Source organism: Spermophilus citellus (assembly GCF_964194105.1).
Source record: "Spermophilus citellus genome assembly, chromosome: 1".
Lineage (NCBI taxonomy): Eukaryota > Metazoa > Chordata > Mammalia > Rodentia > Sciuridae > Spermophilus > Spermophilus citellus.
The window spans coordinates 270,777,470-270,796,121 of record NC_138182.1 but is presented as its reverse complement, the minus strand read 5'-3'; the positions used below and the strand labels follow the sequence as shown (position 1 = coordinate 270,796,121).

Sequence of the window (18,652 nt, the reverse complement as noted above, 5' to 3'; positions counted from 1 at the left end):
AATCGTTGAAGGCAAGATCAATCTAGTATTCACATGGTTGTTTCAAAGTTCAAAACTACAAAAAAGCTTAAACTGTAATATAGAAAACATTTTCATCCCCTTCACCTAGGTTCATCCAAAATTATAACAATTTTGCCACATTATATGTGTGTACATAAATTATTTCCTAGACCATTTCAAGGTAAATTGTGCAAATCATGACAGTTCATTCTTAGTATTTCCAGCATGCATCTCTTACGAGTATTCTCCCACTTAACCTGAGTATTATTAGCAAACCTGCAAAACATTAACAACTTATCATTTAACTGCCCATATTGAAAGTTCTCTGATGGTCTCCAAACTATTTTCTAATCTTTATTTGTTCAAGCCAGGATTAAATCAAGATTAACATATTGTATTTGATTATTATGTATCTTTGGAATCTTTTGATCTAGATAATTTCTCCATCTTTTATATTTTCAAAGCTATTTTTATTGGTTGGTGGTGAATATGATTTACATGAACATGAATGTGTTCTTATGTATGAATGTATGTGCTCTTTCTCTCTCTCTCTCTCTCTCTCTCTCTCTCTCTCTCTCTCTCATACACAAACACACACACACAAACACACACACACACACACAGCAATAAAAGCAGGTATACAGGTCAGGCTTATGTAGTGGGTTGTATTCTCTTTTGTATCAAAAGTTAATGTGGATTTTGATCCATATTGGTGTGTTCTCTTATCAGGCATTGAAAGATAAAAGATAGAAAATTCTTTCTTTCACTGATATTTAAGGAAGACCTGAGCACCTGACCTCATACTCTATTTTAAGGATGACAGAAGAAAGACACTTCTGGGAGTGAGGTAGTTATAAATGAAGCTTGCTGGACTCCACCCTAAACCTACTGAATCCAAACTTTGCACTTTAAAAATCACCACCTGTTATTCTTATGAACACTAAAGTTTGAGGACTATTCTTTTAAAGAATTACAGACAAACTAAGAACAGGACAACTTCTAATGGAACCAAGATGTAAATATCCTAACACATGATGCAGTCAGTATTCTAAGAGGCAAGAGGGAGGATCAGAGGAGACTTTGGTGAGGGAGGTGATTAACCAGGGAAAGAAGGAGGGGAAGAATGAGCCAACATGAGAGAAGAAGCAATACCCTCTGCACCTGGACAGGTGGTAAGGGCTTATAAAGGAAAGCCTTCAGGCCAAGTTAAGGAGTTGGACTATTATTTTTCTTTCTGAAGAGCTGAAGAGCTAACAAATGGCTTTAAAGCAAACATGATCCAGTTGATCAAAGAAAGATCATAATGACAGTCCTGCCAAGGGAAGATTCGAAGCAGAACATTGAGATGGAAATGTCCGATATGATCACCTATTAGGAGAGCAGTAGCGAGAGTCTCAGAAGTAAGCACTGAAAGACCCATGAAAAGTCATGCAGCTGGGGCAGAACAGGACAAGGAGAGACAGGCTTTGGCTCAGACAGGGACCTTAGTACACATTGCATGCTGAACAAAGGAACTTGCTAACAAAATCAAATGGGTGGAACCAACTTGTAGGGAACACTGTGGTTTTGGCCAGAGACACCCTTGTGTCCTTTGCCCATTTCTAGTCTCATAATTTTTTTCTCTCTTTTCACCAGTGGCCTGGTGGGTTCAAGAGAATTCACTGGGCCTAGGGAGAAATGATTAGAAACCTTATGCTTTAAGAAATTCATTTTTAATTTTCTATTTTTGTTTATATTTTATAGTAGATAACATACTCCTGAGATAATACATGTGTGTATTTGTTAAAAGAAAAACTTTGGGAAAAATAAATTATTTGAGCAAGAAATGAATCAGCAATTAGGTAGCAACCAGAACCAGAAGAGGTTCGGAGAGCTCACTGGAGCAGTGTGGGACAGCCTGCACAGGCTACACTGGGAAGAAGGACCCAATCTGCTGGACTGGTCAGAGTGGTCAGACCAGTTAGACTGGAAAATCCCTAGTGAGAAGTTGATTGACAGTTGCTGAGTGCCAAAGTCCCAGTTTTGTTTCATTGTTTACATTGAGCTTTGGTTTGCCAGCATAGGACCTATTACACCTCCAGAGCCATCTCATGGTAATTTGGTCTTGCAATTATATTTGCTTATCTTGGGGTTCATTAATAAATATTCACATATTAAGATGTACACTCATATATTAAAATCTTTGATAGCTATTTTCCTGGATGACAAAAGATCAGGAAAAGAAGGACCAAGAAAGAAGGGGGAAGCAGGTACAGTTCTTTTTCCCCTACATGTCCAAGATTGCTGACTCCTTTCATAAGTATTTTTTCCCCTGATAAAACCCCATCTGGCAAAACCTCCTGGAAGTTATTCAAATCCCTTATGCCTTTTCCTAATGAGAATGTATTTCTAGATGCTCAGAGGCAAAAAACTCCTTGACATTGACCAGATAACTTCTTGTTTTTCTGAATAGCAAAATAAGGAACAAGTTGGGGAAGGAACAAGGACATTGAGATCAGAAGGAGGCAGGGCAGAGGAAAATAGAAAAAAGCCACCTTTTCTTTTTCTTTTTCTTTTTTTACATATTAAATAGGAGCCAGTCCTGCACCATGATGGTGAAATGTTTCTCTATATGTGCATGAGTTTTGAGGTGAGGAAGAAAAAGTAGCTGCTAAAGTCAGGAAAAATAAGCAGAACGCTCTTTCTTTTATCCTCCTCTAAATAATCCATTCTCATTTTAATTACCCATGTGTCTGGGCACAGAGTGGTTTCTGACAGTGGACAGTGAGCTCACTTGAGGAATGTACACCTTTGATGGACTGTGATCAAGATGCAATTGGCTTAAAGACAAAGCTCTTGACAAACAGATGTCATCAGGGCGATGTGAGCTTTCCAAAGGGCATGGATTAATTTGAACTTCATCTGCTACTCATTAATCTTGGCAGTGGCAAAGGCTTGGTTCCACTGCCAAATCCACTCCCTTGCTGAACGAGCAGAGGTAGAGCCCTCCCCAATTTGTCTTCAGGTCCCTGGAGTAAAGCAAACCCTCAGGACTGTGTTGAAGCCTGACCCAAAGCCAGATCATTTTCATTCCCAAAATCATGCGTGGTTATTTACTTATAATAAATAAGTATATTTATTTATAATAAATAAACTTCCTTTTTTTCTGAGGAAGTTACTGTAGTCTTCAATGGCAAAGCAGAGCTGGCATGGCCATTGAAAACAGATGAACTCTTCTTGAAAGACAACTAGGGTAGACATCAATTTCATGTTGCTTACTCCTTTGAGAACAGAATATCAACTTCATCATTTTTTTTAAGTTATGGGGGAGTGTTATCATTGCTAAAGTGAGAACATAACATTAACCTTTTAAACGTAATAATTAAATATTGTACTTACAAAAATTTGTACTTACAAAATATTGTACTTACTTTCTGTTTTTAGCAATGAAATGAGTACAATATTTAGAGAACAGAGAAGGAAGTATAAGAGGCAATATGATAAACAGGTCAACTCCTCAAAGTAGACGTTTTGCTGATCAGTTGGTATAGGGTAGAGATGAGGGTGGAATAAGATAGGGATGTGGGAGAACCCAGTAATGCAATAAAGATAGAAACCCTGGCACTCTAAGTAGGTCCTTGATGCCTGGAGTGGCAAGCTTAGGGTGATGCCTGAGAGTAAATTGGCTCCCCCATCTACCCTACACCCCCACCCACTCCCTAATTATCCTACATAGTGTTTTATTTCCTTGTGTTGTACAATAGAGCAGCTCAGGGTGGGGGAATAAAAGGCTAGTATTCATGTCCACAAAGAATGAACTATTCATTTAGATGTCCATCATTTGCTTAGAATTTCTCTTATGTGGGGGAGGGGAAGCCCTGAACATTTAATAAAACATCCTCAAGCTCTGAAGTGTTAGTTACAATTCTATAGCAGATGGAAGGCCTGTTATTTTATTTAAGAAAACTTTGAGGGATTTTATTTTATTTTATTGCTTAGGTCTCCCTATAATGTATAAAAGCCTTTAGTGAGGAATAGCCACAAAAATAATAAAAACCTCATATTCAAATAGTAACCCAATTTTACATTATCGTTTTCTTTAGAAACATAATGCAAGCAATTCTTTCCAACTTTGCCTTCAATTAACACCATCTAAAGCATGTACAGAAAAATATGCCCCTTGCATTTTGTATTCTTTCCTCTAAATGAAGAGGGAACATACTAGTGCTGCTACATGGTGTCCTGAAAATCTACATGGTTAGAAGACATTCTCTCTTTGCTGCATCTGACCATTCTCAGAATGTGGACATCCTGGGAAGTGTCAATATCACTCTGAAGGGACATACAGTTATGGTGAAAGGTCCCAGAGCAACCCTGCGAAAGGACTTTAATCAAAACAGTGTAGATCCCAGTTTCCTTGGGAAGAAAAAGAGGCAGATGGTGGGGAAATAGAAACTGGCTACATTCTCAGCGCTATCCATCATCACCTACCATGGTGAGCAGGGTGCTAGCTGGGCTTCCATTAGAAGACAAGGTCTGGGTGGGCTGGGGAATGGAGCTCAGTGGTAGAATGCTTGCCTATGCTGCCTGAGACCCTGGGTTTGAGACCCAGCATGACAAACACACACACAAAGAGGAGATCCCTGTATGCTTATTTCCCCCATCTATGTCAGCATTCAGGTCTCCTGTTAAAATCTGAAATTTCTTGATTAAAAAAAAATCTATGGAGTATACATGAGGCCAGGTGTAGCTTGTTCAGTATCTCAAGTCCAGAAAGATGAGTTAATCCTTGAATAAAATAACATTGAACTTGCTTTGCATTCTGGTGCACTAATTCATCAAACCATATAGGCTTTTTTTTTTAAAGCACATCAGAAAATTTGGGGGGGAGATACGTTGGTCTTTGAAAATGGAACAGATAAGTAAACTGATGAATAAGCTCTAAGAGTTATGCAGCTACAGCAATAAGATCCTAGTAAGACAACTTTCTGATTTTTTAATGATGTAATAAAAATATATATTGAAAAACATGTTTTTGTTGGCTCAGAACATAGGTTGCACATATTTTGTCATATAGTAACAAATTTACACTGAAAATATTTTTTTTCTCTCATCGATTATAAGCCACATAACATACAGTGCCAAGGTAGAATCAAATGAGTTATCATCATAGTATGTTATTATTGGTGTGAAACAATAATAGATTTGCCACATTGTTTACTTTATGAGTAAATTTTTTTATGAAAATTGGGACAATTGAGTACTTATTAACATGTAAATGTGTGTTCTTCCATGTATTTCAGGAATATGTCCTCATATTATTAAACTCATGTCATTTTAGTTGATTAAATATCCAACCCTATTCCTCTAAATTAAATTTTGGACTTCTTATTATAACCAAGAAACTTTTTATTAAATCTTCAAAACTTTTCAGGCACTGTTACTAAGCATAGCTACCATTTGTATCAAACAAAACTTTCAAAATTTTAAATTGAAACTTTCTAAACATATCTACTTTTTTCCCGCCATTTTAGAAAGCAAAAGTTTTAAATGTATATACCTTAACATGCAGGTGATAAGAGACATAAATCGATATCTTCCCTTTCCTAGGACAATTGTGTAAAAAAGCAACAGCTCCACAAACCAGCAAGTTACAGTCATCTTGTAATAAATTAATTCATTCACAACTTATATAACATGCCTTCTGTAAGCCAGTCAATGTACTAGAAACCAGGAATCAAATATACTATTGTGCTCACTCCCAAGGAGCTCTAGTGGGAAAAGACAGATACAACTCTGAAAATTAAAAGAGTGCAGAAAGCTGGTGGAAGGATGCCTGACCCAGGTTTATGGGACTGAATTCAGAAGGAGGTGAAACCTACACAGGGCTTTGAAACATGAGTAGGAGTTAAAACAGTGCAAGAGAAGAGAGGAAGGGGAATTCCATGAAGGCAGGCCATGTTCTTTGTTTTGGTAGATTGTTTTATTTTGTTTTGGGCTTTGGAGGAAGGTTGGTGGAGGGGGGAAGAAATAGACAATTGTAAACTCCAACAAGGACTCATTCATGGCCTGAGATCAAGTGTCCTGTGTTGGGTAAAGTCTTCCTCTTCTGCCTCTGCACTACAGCAATTCCTTCCTCATATTTTTTGGCCCTTTATTGATACTTTGAGTTTCTCACTCATCACAGTGTGACATGGTAACTTAGACATTCTAGTCTCATTGGTGGTTATACTACAGGTTTGTTTGCAGTAAAAGAGGCCCAGGAAAGACTGAGTTTTAAAAGTTAATCTTCTCTTCCTTCTTGTGTTCTCTCCCTCAGAGCTATACAGCAAAAAGACACAGTAGGATTACTCCCAGTTCCAGGGCCCAGTCTCTTTATATCTTCTGGCTCTGCCATTCCTAGGGTATTGCCCTGGTCATCGGTGGCCCAGAATGGCCCAGGTACCCACAGCAAGCCAACCAACGGGGGTGGGGGGCAGCATGATGAGCTCTACTGCAGAGCACCACCAAGAAGCTACATAAACCACTTCTGCTTAGAGCCCACTGACCAACACTTACTCACGTCGCCACATCTGATGGCTAGAGAAAATGCCTTAGATAGTTGTGTGCCTACTGAAAAGCAGAGCCTTCTTAGGATAGAACAAGTCTCAGCAACCTTCTTCTGCAAAGGGCTAGATAGTAAATAGTTCAGGCTGTGTACAGTCCTGTCAAGACATCATCTCCTCCTCCTCTTTTCCCTTCTCCTTCCTCTTATTTATTTATAGTCCTTTGAAAATATAAAAGCCCTCTTTTTCTTAATAATAGGACAGATTTGGAAGGTGTGCTATAGTTCATGACCTCTATTGTGCATGAAGGGAAAGTCATGGTGGGAGGATAGTGGACTTTTTCTCTGACCTAACTTCTACACGATCATAAACCACCACGAGGAAGACCCTGCCTTTACTCAACTTTCTAGTCTGAGTAAAGTTCTTGGGCCACACAGTAGGTGTTTCATGTTTATGAATGGATGGATAGGTCGATGGATGGGTGGGAAGAAGAAAGGCAGAGGAAGTTAATTTAACAACCACAATATCTTAAAATTCCACTTAGTCCCAGTGGGAATCTCTGAACACTCCATCTTCTGTAGAGTTAGAAGAAAAGTCAGAAAGGCAGCAGTAAGAAGTGAGTCCCTGGGCTCTCCAGGACATGCCCCATCCCCTCTCAGGTGATAGAGTCCAAAGCCCATTTCACCTGCAGACTGCAGACATAGTTAGAGTTCCACTTATTGGAGTGGACCTTCCTAGAGCAGAGCCCCTCTCCTTGACCACCACTGCAAATGACAGCCCTGGGTGTGCAGGGCAGTTATGGGACCCAGGGCTTTACAGATTGCTCCCCCTTGAATACCATGGTGGCAGGCAGGAGGGCCTTACTTTTTGTCCATTTAAATATCACATGCTTGTCGGGAATGTCAGCAGGAGCATGAAGGCTGAATAGACAATTTTTAGTTTCCTCTTTCTCCTCCTTGCTCAATATCCTGAGGCCCTAATAGAACATTTCTCTGGTCTGTCAGCCTGGCAAGGAGGGGTGGGGTGGTTCACTCAACCATCCCTTTGGGAAAACCCCTGCCAGGCTTCAAAATTGCCAATGCTCTTGGATTCTGCATGGAGAGCAAATGCAGCAGGCAAAAGTGAGGGGAACCCAGGCCTTTGCCTCGCGAAGACCCATTAAATGAGGCCACCCTACCACCTTCTTCTGCAGGAATCAGGTAACAGCTATGCCCAGGTTTCTTCTTTCAAAGAAATGTGCTAAGTTATACTGCAAGAAAAGATACCACCAGCCGGCTGCGGTGGCACATGCCTGTAATCCCAGCGGCTCTGGAGGCTGAGGCAGGAGGATTGCAAGTTCAAAGCCAGCCTGAGCAAAAGTGAGGTGCTAAGCAACTCAGTGAAACCCTGTATCTAAATAAAATACAAAATAGGGCTAAGGATGTGGCTCAGTGTTCAAGTGCCCCTGAGTTCAATCCCAGTACCATAAAAAAGAATAAAGAAAGAAAAGAGAGCACCTTCAAAATTTGGCAGCACAGGTTCTTCTGACTGAATAACTAAAAAGAAAGGCATATTCTGTTGCAAAAAAGCAGAAGAGATGGTCACCAGAAACTAAGACTCAGCCTCCTTGTAGCCAGAAGGGTGATAGGCACATAGCCATGGGGCCAGGAGCATGCCTGTCACTTGCTCCTTCGTAACTGGAGAGGGCTTCTCTTGCACTGCAACCTGCGGTGCCGTTGGTGTTAAATGATGTAACAAAACCAGAGATGTGGCCCTATTCCTGCAGAGCTGGGCACACATGATTTAATTCACCCTGGCTCCTAACAAATGTGTACTCATCCTTTTGATGAGGAAAAACTACTTTCAATTGTCCCCAAACCTTAAGATCTGCCAGGGTTGGAGATTCATGTGAGTTTTCTATACAAACCAGGAAAAGAAGCCTCACTGCCTGGAACCCTGCCTTCTTAGAGCTGAGCCTGGCAAACCAGATCAATGCTGACGAACAACTGCAAGTCAGCCACAGAAGCCTTTCAGAGCCACCAATAACTCCACATTTTGTTTGTAGATTTTGGTTCTCTTGTATGTATTGCTGCTGATTCATGAGGTCTTTTCTTTCTTTTTTTTTTTTTTTAACAAGATTAATAGGGAAGTAACTAAAAACGAACGGGCCTCTGACTCTGCCTTCTATGTGCTGTGTGACTCTGAGAGAGGTTTATATCATCTCTGTGTCTGAGTTTTCTCATCCTAAAAATGGGTATAAGAATAGTACTGACCTCATAGTTGTTGTGAGGATAAACTTTTGGACTCTTAATATGTATTGCTATGTAGCACTGATTAGTCATATTTGCTATTTGAAATATTTTTGTCATTAGATTCAGATTATTTTTGTGTAGAAAAATAGATGAGTATATCGCCCCAAAGACAAAGGCTTGGTGGTGTTTATGCTCAGAGACTGCCTGAGGAGGCTTTATCAATATCAAAACATGTGCATATAACAAGGTGAGACACAAATTCCAAATAGTCTGACACCCCAAGAAAATAATGACATATGATAGAGGAGAAGGACAGGTTTTTTTTTTTCCTTTTTAAATGAAGTAGGATTTTTTATTAGCTTTATTTTGTTTATTTCGTTTTTCTTTCTTTCTTTTTTTTTTTTTTTTTTTTAATTTGGTGCTGGGGATCAAACCCAGTGCCACACGCATGCTAGCCAAGCTTTCTACCACTGAGCCACAACCTCAGTCCAGGACATGTCCCCCCCCCAATAAAACCACATCTTCAAAAATATGTCATTAAAGGGCACCGTTTATAGCCTTGGGAATTGTGGCATTTTCCAAGGTCTCCCTGGAGAAGCTGTTCTGCTATGTCAGGAAGGAAAGGCTGGGAAGGATTCTACTTCCCTTGGGAAATCATCTCAAAGGTTCAAGCCCATGCTGGTCATTTGTCATTTCCATCCATTTATTTCATGACCACTGGGCTCCAACTCCCCCCAGTTCCCACTGCGATATGCTGACCTGACCCTGGACTATCTGGAAAATGCCAGTCTTGAAACTGACAGCCGGCTTGCAGAGCAGTCACACTGACATCTAGTGGCCTGAAGGCTAAGCACAGATGATGCTCAGAAGCTTTTACCAGATTTGAACATCATGTTTTCCGCCATTTGTATCACCTGATAACCAGAGGGAGGCAGGGGTGAGAAAGTGTGCGTCTGAGATGTGGCAGGGCTGCCTCTGAGGGAAGGTAGAGTGAACTGAGGCTCCACCAGGCTCCAGCTGGGGGCTTGAGTGAATGGACACACTGCTCCACATCTTGGTTTCTTTATCTGTAAAACAGGTAACAGGAATTTGTTTGCTGATTTGTTAGGAGGGGATGGCACAGGTGATAGGACCTGGACCGGAAGGCAGCCCACAGTGTCCTTGGATCTTGACGTGACTATGTTTGAGATCAGGTCTTTGTGTAGCTGACAGGTATGTCACCAGTCTGCCAGCACAGGAAGTGGGGAGCCCACTGGATGAGCAAGTAGAAAACCCTGACCTTGTCCTAGCATGTGGCTTTAGACAGATCACCTATCCTGTTTCTTTCCTGTAAAATGAAGGGCTTAAATTCACTGATGTTGAGGTTTTTTTCTTTCTCCAACACTGTGACTCTAATGTAAGGTTTCCAGTTAAAATGGGCCTGTCTGTGTGGCCCATTTTTATCCCCCTTCTTTTTACCACAGCCCAGGGCTCAGCCTGTCCCAGGCATTTATTATATAACAACCAGCTGATGGAAAGTGGAGGTTGGAATAGCCTCTGCATTGACTGCTAGGAACAGATGGAGTGCATAGCTGGTCAGGGATGCAAATCCAATGGGAAGTCCTGGAAACCAAAGAATATTCCTCCATCAGAAGCTGGACTAGAATTTTGCTGATAAATTTGAAGAGTTCAGGGCTTGTCCCATTTTTCACCTATGCAAACTAGCCTCTGTTCACAGGTAGGAAAACCATTTAGGTCTATTCAGGATATGCCTTGTTAATCATGTCATTGAGACTTAGTCTCAGGTGTTGGTGGAACATCACCTGATCTTCCTTCCAAGGATAGGTTAAAAGCCACTAGAGCTCACCTGCTGCCTGTGACTAATCCCTTGCTTTATCTTTCTGATAACCCCAGCTGGGATGTCACCACGGAGAGGGGCAGCAAATGGTGGCCCAGCAAAGGTAATCATGAAATGAACCTTCTGCCCTTCTTCCTAAACTTCATCAGTGTAGGCATCTGGACATTCCTAGAACTCCAGCACAAAGGCATTTGGGGATTCCATGAAGGGTAGGTGTTAGTTTCCTGTGACTGCTGCCACAAAGTACCACAAACTGAGTGACTTCCAACGACAGAAGTGCATTCTCTTCTGAGTCTCAAGTTAAGCTGTCTGTAGGGCTCAGTCTGAAGGCCCCTAAAGGCTCCACAGGAGAATCCACTTCTCATTTCATCCAGCTTCCAGTAGTCCCAGGCGTTTCTTGGCTTCTGGCTTTATCACACCAATCTTCATTTCTTTCTTCAAATATCCTCTCTTCTGAACTTTGGAGGGACACTTCTCATTGAATGTAGTGCCTTCTGGATTTAGTGCTGTGAGGATGACATCATGGCATGTTCCTTAATTTTATCTGTAAAGATCCCTTATCTAAATAAGGTCACATTCACGGTTTCTGCGACACGGTATATCTTTCGGGGGTAATGCTATCATGCAAACTACCACAGTGGATGTGGAAGACGGGCCAAATTTATAAAGACAAGCAACTAACAGCTGTACCTCAATCCTATCCACTCATAGGAGCCCAGGGCACAACCAGAGGGGCCCCAGTTCTTAACATGGAATTTTCACAATTTTGGCAGGAGCCCATCAGTAAAGGTGATCAGAAGAGAGCAGGGGGGATCCAGAATCCTAGTGGCTTTTAATCACTTTTGCATCTGAATATACCACAGGATGCCACGCCCTCCCCTCTCGACCCCAGCCTGGCTGGGCTGGTGAAGCCTCAGAAAGAAACCCTCAGAGGAGCAGAGGAGTATGGATTAGAGCACATGGTGCATCCAGCCTGGAGAAGAGAACTCCCAGGTTGATGCTACTAAACACTGTGCCTCTTGTCTTACAGAATGCTTTCACTGTCTCCAACTCAAAGAAGAAACCCAAATTATTTATTTACCTTATCAATTAAAAATATAGCTTTAGGACTGAAGATGTAGCTCAGAGGTAGAGCACATATCTCACATGAGTGAGGCCCTGGGTTTAATTCCTGGCGCATTCTCATGCATGCGCACGTGCACATGCACATACAAACATACTTTACAGTTGTACTTAGGCATCTCAAATTTTTTAAAAAATTATTTTTATTCAAGTTAGGTATCCGACATTGATCCATTGCTAAATTAATTAAGTGGTCTTTTTAATACTCCTCCAAACACTGGTTTTTAATATCTTTACTAAATTTTTGTATTGTGATGAATATACATAAAATAAGATTTACCATTTTAGCCATTTTTTAAGTGTACAATTCTGTGATGTTAAGGGCATTCACATTATTGAGCAACCATCACATTATCCATCTTGGGAACTTATTCATCTTCCCTGAAATGAAACTCTGTACCCTTTAAACACTAACGCCCTGTTCCCTCTTTCCCCTGGCAGCTACCATGATACTTCCTGTCTTTAGGAATTTGGCCACTGGAGGTAACATATAAGTGGAATTCACACAATATATGTCCTTTTAAACTGGCTTATTTTACTTAGTATAATGTGCTCAAAGTTCATGTTATAGTATATGCCAAAAAGACCTTCCTTTTTAATCCTCTATAATATTCCAATTATAAAGTGCGAATATCCACACTTTGTTAATCCATTCATCCATCAACAACGGCTTGAGTTGTTTCTACCTTTTGGCTATTATGAAAAATTCTGCTCAAATACTTCTTGAGTCCCTGTTTTCATTTCTTTTGGATATACAGCCATAAGTGGAATTTCTGGAACACATGTTAATTCTGTTTAATTTTTTGAAAATCTCCATACTGTTTTCCACAGCAACTGCACCATTGTATATTCTTGTCAGCAGTGCACAACGATTGAATTTCTCTGATTTCTCACCAACATCTGTTATTTTCTATTTTTTTTATAATTGTCATCTTAATGGATGCAGTTTAAGTTTTTAATTGAAAGAAAATCTATTTAAAATTAATATGACTTATTGCAATAGTTTCATCCCTTCAAAAAATCATTTAGTCACTAAATATCAAAAAACAGGAAGAAGTTTGCTGTGTTTTGCTTTTTATTTCTATTCTTTGAATTAACCATGTTTTAACATTTTTTCACATTATCCTGACAGGAGTTATGTAGAAATGTATTGCCATCAATTTGTTTTTTGCTATGGAAAATCTTAAATCTCTCTCTCCTGTCGTATCTGTTTTGCACCCTTCTTCAACATCCTTAAGTAATAAGTTTGAAGCTGACGTCAAATGGACAATAAACACCATCCCATGCAGACAATGGATAAAGCAAGATATACCCCAGACCCCTGAACCCACAGTGGGATAACTCATTTTACTGACTCTAGTGGGCAGCTATTTGGAGCCAGTTTGTGCTAAAAGAGACCTAATTGTAGTCATCTCCCTGAACATCCCATCCCTATGTGGAATGCACACAGAGACCCATCACTTAAAAGAGCAAGCAGAATAGTTTGTCTCAGTTGTTTTCCCCTTCTACTTTGCCCATGAAATTGCAAGTCAGTCAGGATGTTTTGGTCTTGAGTCCTATATCTTCTATGTCTCATTGCTCATCTCAGATTTGCCATGATCACAGCCATAAGTAGAACAAAAGTTATCATTTCCTTTGCAATGGTTAAGGCTTTTTGGACAGGTTAATAACTAGGGCTAAGTGGAAAACTTTTTGAACCAGAATAAGAAACTAAAATATTTTGCATATCGGGTGAGAGTTTAAACTCAAATAATAACTACACAAAAGAGTAATGAAATTCATATCTATGTCACATTAAAGTAGGCACAAAATTTAGAACCAGAACCCCGAGCTGGTTCTCATCTCTGCCACTTGCTAGCACTTACATGTCTCATTATGCCATTCCATAATAATAAGAATTAACCAGGCATTGAGAGAACCAGACGAATATGGTGTTTGTACTATAAAATGTGATGATTAGTTCTAATGATGGAATTAGTAATACGTGTAAAATACCAAAATCTAGAATCTTTTTGCTGATTATGTAATGAGTGTAAATAAGGAGTATATGTAGAATTTGGGAAGAAAAAATATTAAGATGATCTGTATCCCCAGAATAAGTGATTTTATTAAAGCACAGAGTGTAGACTAGATAGTGGCAAAGTAAAACATATTATAGCATATAAGCACGGAGTGTCCAGATCACTCAGAAGATGAATGGGTGGATAAGTGAGAGCTCAGAACTACTGAAATCATGAAGCACCCTGTAAAGATGAGGGATCCTTGCAACAGAAGGTGGCTTGATGCTAAGAGTAGGATGCACGCCATGAAAAGCTTGCAATGAAGAACATCCCAATTATAATGAGAAATGGTGCAAAGTGAAGAGCCCCCTGGGGACAGAGGTGAGGAAAGTTGTTCAGAGTCTTGCTACTGTGCAAGAGGTGTGAAGTGTTTGCATCTCTTAATCATGAATTCTAAATCCTGCATGTCTTTTCTTCAGAGTTCAAGAAGGGAATGAGTTGGTGGGGCAGGGTGGGGTGGGGTGTGGTCAGAGAGAAGAGGGAGGAGGCCTGCACTGATATCTTCTAAAGACTGAGATTCAAAATTGCATCCATTTCTGTTTGTGAAATCTTCCATATTCTCCATTTCATGTCTAGTTTTCATTTTGTTTGTTTAAAAAGGTTAGAATTAATATTTTGTTGTCATTTCTAATCAGATGGCAATTGGGTATATACCTCCCATACTTGCAACAGTGGGTGGCTTGGTGCTAAGAGTAGGATGTATACCTATTCTTTATACTTCCTACTTTTATACTTACATAGCATAATTTAAGCTTCCTACTTTTCATAAATTAAGAAAAAATACAAGTTTTAAACAGGTAACGGCTGGTTAAGTTTTTCAGAAAACACAATTAGACGAATTCATTAATGGCGTCTTCAAGCTTTTCCTTATTAGCTCCAGAAAACTCACCTACCTTTTGACCCATTTTTAAAAACTGGAAGGTGGGCATGCATTTGACTTCACGCTCCTTAGCAACACTCTGACAGTCGTCCCTATCTATTCCGAGGAACAACACATTGGAATACTTTTCAGAGAGGGAATGAAAGAAAGGCTTGATGATTTTGCAAGGCTAGTTTTCGCAAATCAAACTCTGGATCCTTCACCGAAGATCAGCTGCCACCTGTCTTGGTTTTCTTGTGGAAGCCTTCCTCTTCTAAGCAGTTCTCTTCACAGAGATCTTTTCACACGCTGAGAAGGAAGTCTCTAGAAAACCCCATAGATGGCCTCATCCCTCCACCCCCACCCACTCCATGTAAACCATGAACTTTCAGTTTCTGACCTTTGTCGGTGAAGAAAAGCATCCAGGCCCAGGAATGTGTGTGTGTGTGTGTGTGTGTGTGTGTGTGTGTGTGTATGTGTGTGTGTGTGTGTGAGAGAGAGAGAGAGAGAGAGTCAGATATGGATGCTGATGAGAGAAAAGGAGTATAATATTTCTATTTTATTTTTCCATATCAGAAAGTATCTTTCTCAGTCATCAAAAATTTTTATTTTGAAATTATTTATTTGAACAGGGTCTAGCTAAGTTGCCCAGTCTGGCCTCAAATTCACTATTCTCCTGCCTCAGCCTCCTGTGTAGCTGAGATTATAGGTGTGCCCCATCCTACCCAGATCAAACTACATATTTTTGGCAAAATAAAGTTTCTTTTGCTGGTTTATGCTATTTGTATATGAAAATAGAACAACTACAAGAAATGGTAGCTAAAATTAAAGCCTCTGAATTAAGATAGAAATTCAGGAAAAATTAAGAATTTATACTGTTTTATAGAGTGTACATTAAACATTAATGTAAGAACCAAATTAGCCACTAACAAGATATCTGTGAAAGTACTTTTTCATCATCCACAAATTCATTAGTCAAATGTTAATTCTTCAGAGACCATCTTCTAATTTGGTATATTCAGTTAATGCAGGCTAAAGGAACTTAAGAAATCCTAAGCAAATATAAGCTAAATTTGCTGTTAAAAAAAAAAACACTTAAGATGGAATAACTAACATAAATAGTTTTGGAACTTTCTGTCACCCCAAACTAGTTATATCCTACACTATATTCTCCACATCCTAACACCACTCAATTTGCATCAAAAAATAAATTAAAAACTAATAGGATGACCGACTTTAGAAAAATACAAAAAAATCATTTAATTTCCTCATCTGTTTATGTTGAAGCCATTGAAGGTCTTACCAAAGTCATGCCAAAATTGTATTTGCACAGGAACTATTTAGTAGGATAGCAAGGAAGAGAAGGTCTGAAGTTTTTAATTTGTAGAAGGATTGTCAAACTCCTGCTCTCTAAAGACAGAGTATACCCAAAAATCCATATACTTTGAGAATAAAAGGCAACACTTTTTGAGAGGTGGCCGGTAGCCATAGAAGCTTTACAACTTGTTCCATTTTCTTGTTTCCTCTACTTCAATTCACTCCAGAAGAGAGAACTCAGCTGAACAAGGAAATTGGCCAGCACAGCAGGTGCCTGGGATAGCATCCATCATTGCTATAAGTCACAGGGTTTTTGTGAAGGCACCTAGGTTGTTGGCCTAATGAGAAAGGGCCAAGCATACACAGCACCCAAAGAGACCCCATACACGCCGGGTATGTTGTTCTGACCGTATTACACCTCGCATTGCAAGCCATTGGGACAGAACATGGCTGGCTATTGCTGTTGCTGAGTTGCATCTTGACCTTCAAAAGTCTCAGAGAGCTGTCACAATCAGGGCTGTCACTGCTGCTTCCGCCACCAGCTCCTCCTACCCATGCCCGGCATCTGCAGCAGCCTGCTCCTGCCCCAAGAACTCAATTTGTGGTGAGAGACAAGTTCCCACATCCTGTTGAAAGAGGCCTGGTGCTGCCTCCAGTTTCAGAGGCTCAGCCTACTGGACCCCATCACAGCCCATTCACAAGTAAACGGAGGTCCTATCAGAGATCGGTAAGAGTGGGTTATGAGTAAGGAGTTAACACAGAAGCTGAGGAATCGTTCTCAACTACAAGCTATGTGATCCACCGTAGTCCATCAGCCAGTAGGTTTAATGCTTTTGACGGGGAGCAATGTGCCAGGCCTTAAGGGAATGGTTGCGGGACAGTGTGGTTGTTGAAGAGGGGAAAATAAAACCAGATTCCTGATTGTACATCTCCCTAGGGAAACTGTCCACTTGAAGTATGTCAAATATAATTTAGTAACATAAATATTTAGATAGTGTTAATAGGAATGAAAAAGTTCACTTTTTTTTTTTTTTTTTTTTTTTTTTTTTTTTTTTTTTTTTACTATCTGTAATTAGAGCTTGTCCATTATCATATTTGTGAAGGGTTTTGTCTCTGGTACTACATTTTCAATTAGCTTCCATTAACCCTAACTTTACACGTGGAAGCAATGAGAATCGTTTCGTTGTATAATTTCTGACAATAATAAATTTTAACATTTATCTTAAGATTTTAAAAATTCCCTTTTTCAAATTTGCCAGATATAATACATCAAGTCCCTTTAAGGAGAAGAGACAAATCCTCACTGTGTGTGTTTTTGCACATGCAGCCATGAGTGTGTGTTGAGAAGAGGTGTAGGACGTACTGGCAGGGATCAAAACTATTATTTTCTTTCATCTAGGCTTATGAAAGAGTAAGGCTGAATACGATTGTTGTATGAAAGTTTGAGCTTCTTGGGTCTATTATATATTTTCACCAGCTTGCTTCCTGCCTCAAAGACAGAAGTTTCTCCAGCTTAAGGAAAAATGTTGTATCTTCTCAGTCTTTTTTTTATGCCTACTGGCCAGGCCTTGGCAAATGAGTCCTAGGACTGAGCAACATAATCATCACCCCCATGGAAACTGGAGCAATGCCACCTTAACCTGCTTCCTCCTCTCTTCCCTCCACTCTGGCTATAGTCCCTGAAGGCTTGGATAGCACTAGGACTGGCTTCCTAGAACTTTTTTTTTTAATTCATGAGCCCCCTCACAACCTCATATTGCCCTGTGATGCCCCCGTGCCTCGGACCCTGATGTGGGTAACAGTGACAGTGTCAGGAGTGAATTATGTTCAATGAGAATAACCAGCAACTCAGACCCAATAAGTCCTGGGTAAAAACATTATTTCAACATGATAATAACAAAGAAAACCCACACATGGTAAAAATGTATCAGTGATTTTTCTGAAGAACTAATTTGGGTTAACTGTTATTATTCATGTATAGCCTCTCTCATGATAAAATCATTATGTGCAATCAAGTGAAGGCACTTTATTATCTTCTTCTATGGGCTCTAACCTAGGAAGAGTAACCACATCCATAGGAGCCATTCATTTTCTTCTTACTTTGATTGCAAAAGTGGCACAAACCCATCTAAGGAGGTAAAAATCTGGCTTCCAAATTATTTTAGATTCATTAATTACCCACAGTTTGTGAGTCTTTCACTTCTCTTGTGCTCTAAAACACCTAGTAAAGATGAGACTTGGAAAGTCAATTAACCTTAAAACCATCTTTAGTTGCAACCTTTTGATACTGTTTAGTTTCTATACAATTATCTGTAGGGGTTAGAGGTAGTATGTCATAAAAAATTAAAAACAGACTTTCTGGTAAGGTATTTTCAAGAATTCAAAAGCAACAGAACTCTCTCAGGGTTTCTCAACCTTGGCACTGTCAACATTTTGGACTGTGATATCTTGTGGCGGACAGTCCTGTGCACCTTTCCTGTGAAAGGGAATACCAAGCAGCATCCTGGCCTCTACTGGTGAGATGCCAATGGCAATCCCCTCCCCCACACTCAGGCATTTCAATCAAAAATGCCTCCAGACATTGGCAAGCATATCCTGGGGAAAAAATTGTCCCCCACTTGAGAGACACTTTATTAGTTTAATATACAAGTCCTTTAAAAGCCGAATACCTAAAAAAAAAATTAAGAAACCCATTCCTAATT

At 39.8% G+C, this 18,652-nt stretch overlaps 1 protein-coding gene across 3 annotated transcripts in view; it reads left to right on the top strand.

Annotated features, from left to right (window-relative positions):
* Positions 1-18,652, top strand: part of FYB1 (FYN binding protein 1) — a 170,529-nt gene that overhangs the window by 42,608 nt on the left and 109,269 nt on the right. Inside the window, exon 1 of one of the 3 annotated variants that reach the window (XM_081293859.1) lies at positions 7,601-7,723. The exons of the other annotated variants lie outside the window; for them this stretch is intronic. The gene's annotated coding sequence lies outside the window, so the exon portion shown is untranslated. Of the gene's footprint in view, positions 1-7,600; positions 7,724-18,652 lie in introns of those variants that run through there. 3 annotated transcript variants of the gene reach the window in all.